We start from the raw sequence: 5,000 nt of genomic DNA, 5'->3' as shown, positions 1-5,000 counted from the left end.
GTGTTTTTGGTGAGTTGTTGTGTGTTAGTCTGTGCCTGGAATAGTGGCTCCGCCATATGAGATAGTGAGTGATTGTACGTGTGAGAGTTTGAGGACAGAGTTTGGAAGTTGTGTGTGTAGGTGTGTTTTAGTAGAGAGTTCAAGTGATAATGTGTGTCATTGTGAGAGTGAGTGTGAGTGATTTAGTGAGAGTTTACAAGTGAGACTGGTGATGAGTGTGATTGAGTGTTAGTTTGAGTGTGTGAGTGTGTTATAGATAGTGTGAGAGACTGGATGTCAGAGTGTCAGATTAGTGATTGTGAGTTATTGAGTGGGAGATTTGATATTCAGAGATACTGATATGTGATTGTGTGATGATATATATAGTTAGTATAGAGTTGAGAGACTTATAGTACAAGTAGCAGTGTGACAAAAAGTGAGTCAATCCAGTGTGTGTATGAGTGTGATATTGTGTTAATAAATTTTAAAATTGTGTAGTTAAACAAAATTTGTGTTATATAATGAAGTTAGAGTTGAGTATTTAGATATATTTATGATAGTTTTATTTTAAATAGAGACTTTAAGTGAGAGATTGCTAGATAGTCGAATGTATAGTTGATAGAGATAGACTTATTATGAACATAAAGATTATATAGATCTGTTATATTTATATAGATATACAGATATACATACATATAGTTAATATGAGTGAGAGTAAGTCTGAGTGTTGATATACAGAGTATTTAGTCAGTATGTGTTTTAGTGATTGAGTTATGATTTATAGTTTTAGTTATTCAGTGTGATACATACATTATAGTTGGGAGATAGAGTTTTTTATGTAGACTAGTGAGTGACAGATATAACTTACATATATAGTAGATGATAGATAGAGTTATTTAGAGGTGTTAGTGTGATGTTTTGAGATCATGATATCATACATATATATATGAGAGATTTAGGTGTCATTGAGTCTTACTGTTTTATATATTGATAGTATAGTTATTAGAGACTTACTATATGAGAGTTAGATTGTCTGATTTTTTGAGATATACTTACTATTATGTACAGTTATAGTTATTTTGTGAGATATAGAGATATATAGATAGATATACAGATATACTACAGAAGTATATATATAGTATATATTATTTAGATATTTTTAGGATATAGTTATAGATATATACAGTAGATACAGACTGAGTAGTGTTTTTAGTTAGTGAGTTTTAGTTATATATACATTAGTTTTGTTTTAGTTAATTTAGAGAGTGATGTAGAGATGTGTTTTTCAGATAGTGATTGATTATTGAGATATTGTGAGAGATGTGACAGAGTAATAGTGAGTGATAGTGATTGTATAGATTTTATTGACATTGAGTATAGTTTGAGTTTGATTTTAGATTGATTTAGACAGCTGAAAGTGAGAGTTTTGATAGTGATTATAGATATGACATATATTATGACATGTCTGAGTGATATGAGATATATTGTGAGTGTAGATGAGAGAGTAGTTTTATTGTCTCGAGATTGACAACATATTTTATATATATAGTTGTATTTAGTGAGAGTGATTTAGATATATACAGACTATTACTGGACTGAGTGAGTGAGAGATATATATATAGATTATATATTTTATATATACAATACATATATCTAGAGATATATTAGATATTTAGTTATATAGATCATACATAATACATAACATTATATATATAAGATATATATATTTTTTATTTATATTATATATAAGATTCATAGATACATACTTATATATATATATATTATTTATATATAGTATTTATATATTATAGATATATACATATACATACAGATATATATTACATATTTATATATTTATTTTTATATATATATATTACATATATACATACAATATATATATATATTAGTAGATTTATATATAGATATATATATATATACATATATAATTACTGATATATATGTATTTATATATTATATATATATATATATATATACATTATACTACATATAATTTAATAAAATTTTTATAATATATATAATATATTATACATAATACATACATATATATATATAAATATATATATTTTTTATATATTAATAACAATTTTCTTACATATAATAAAATATATATTTTTAATATTTATATATTTAACATATATACATACATATATATATATATATATATATATATTATAAAAAATAATAACTACATATACTTTCATATTATAATATAAATATATATATATATATATATATATACTTTTTATACTTCATATAATTTTTATATAATATATATATTATATATAACATAAATATATATATTATATAAATATATATATATATATATATATAAAATATAACATTTTTAAAATACATAATATTTTAATATATATATATTATATATATACATATATACATACATATATAAAAATTTTTTTTTTATCCCAATATAATTTACATATAAAATATATACATTTAAAAAACATATATATATATATATATAATACAATATCCCCTAATATATATATATATACATATATACTTTCATATTATATTAACATATATACAAATATATATAAATATTTTATATATATATATACATTATACAACATTTTATATATATATATACATATATACATACATAATATATAATTATCATAATACATACAATTATATATATATACATATATCTTTTTTTTTATATATATAATATATCCCATACTTTATATAAAAAACATATTTACCCATATTATATATACATATATACATACAATAATATATTACATATATACAACTTGGGGGAGAGGGGGGGGGGTTTGGGTTACAGGGTAAGTTGTCACAGTCTGTTTTTAGAGAAATGCTCTTTTTGGCATCACTGTGGTTCCACCCTTAAGGGGGGGAAAAAGCCTAGACACGTTCCTGAAAAACTCTTCATTTTTAAAAAACTCGTGGTTAATTTTCCTTGTTTTGCTTTGACTGTTCTTGCTGACCCTGAACACGAAGTTGATTTTTTAAAAAAAAGGTGGGAATTTCCATACTTTTCTTTGTGAAAATCATTTAATTGTTTTTCTATCCATTTTATTATTATTGTATTTGGGGTTGAGTTCCCCCTTTAAATTCGCTCTTGTTAGAGAAATTGGGGCCATTTCTTCAGGTTTGGTTTTGGGGCAAATTTTCTCAAAATTGGGTCCATAAAAAGGAAAAAAAAGGGAAAATCACAAATTTTTACTGACACCCCAGTTAAAATGGCAAAAGAGGAGGGGTGAAAACAAAGAAATAAAGAAAAACTGACAAACAAGAAAGTTTTGTTTACATCTGCAAAAAAAGAGCATACGATGTAAAAAAACCACAAAAAACAGAGTGAAAGATTGAGAAACGGTACAAGTGCAGACAGTGACTGATTTGTGATGATGCAAGTGATGCCCCGGTGACAAACCCAGTAATGTGAAGAGAACAGATTTTAAAATTCCAAAAATGTTACATCTAGCAAGGATGATCACATCTTAGTTCAATTTCCTGGGAAGAAAACTGTTAAATTTTTTTTGGCAAATAATTCAGCTTGACCCCAGTGATGAGGGGGGAAAAAGCTTTTTTCGAAACAGGTTTTTTGTGAATGATAGAAAAATTTTTTTTCTTCCGACAAAAAAGATATCTGCACGCATGCGTGGAAGACATGTATGAAAAATTCCTACCCACAAGAGGTACACTAACAGACATCAAAGTGTTTGATTTTCACTGCCCCGCTCTGGACAAATAAAACGAATAATTTTTCCTTATTGTATGCTCTTACTTAAATTATTTTTGGAAAAATTACCATAACTTCTAAACCCAAATGCATTTTTCTCTGTGACAACTTCCCCCCGACTCATGTGACAACATGCCCCATCCAGGGGGCAGTTGTCACACTGAACCTGTCACCTAAAAATAAATTTACAGAAAACATTTGCTAGTGTTGATTTTTTGTTATGCTAACAATGTAACCTGATATGTAACAGTTAATAGATTATGCTATTAAAGTTTCATCTCTCCATCAGGTTTGAGATAACAGCGATTGATAAAATTTTGTGACAACGTGCCCCACTCTCCCCTATAATAATAATATACATATATACATACATATATATAATATATTAAAAACATATATACATACATAAAATTTTATATATACATAAATACATACATATAAATAAAAATATATACATATATACTTTAAAATAAATATATATATATATACAAATATATATATATAATATATACATATATATATATTTTATATAAAAACATATATGTATACATATATATCATATATATGTATTAATATATAGTATACATATATTTATATATATAATTATTTTAACATATATATATATATATATATAATATATATATATTTTATATATATATATATTTATTATATATATGTAAATATATATATATATGTAAATATATATATATATGTATATATATATATTATGTAAATATATATATATATATATATATATATATATTATATATATAGATAGATAATATATGTATATATATCATTTTACATATATTGTATACATATATATTAATATATATATATATATATATATATATTATATATATAATATATAATATATATAAAATTTATATATATACAAAATATACATATATATGTATATATATGATATATATTATGCATATATATATATATATATTATATATTTTTAAATATATATATATATTATATATATATATATATATATATAATATAATATATATATATATTTTATATATATACAAAATATATATATATATATATAATATATATATATATATATATTATATATATAAAATATTTATATATATTATATAAAAATATATTATATTATAATATATATATATATATATATTTTATATATATTATATATATATTATATTTTATACATATATATATATATATATTATATATATATAAAATATATATATATATATATAATATATATATATATTATATATATGCATATATATATATGTAT

This window comes from Penaeus japonicus, unplaced genomic scaffold (genome assembly GCF_977035675.1).
Source record: "Penaeus japonicus unplaced genomic scaffold, GWHDUDI00000001_assembly GWHDUDI00000008, whole genome shotgun sequence".
NCBI classification, from domain to species: Eukaryota; Metazoa; Arthropoda; class Malacostraca; order Decapoda; family Penaeidae; genus Penaeus; species Penaeus japonicus.
Note: the sequence above shows the minus strand (reverse complement) of the source record.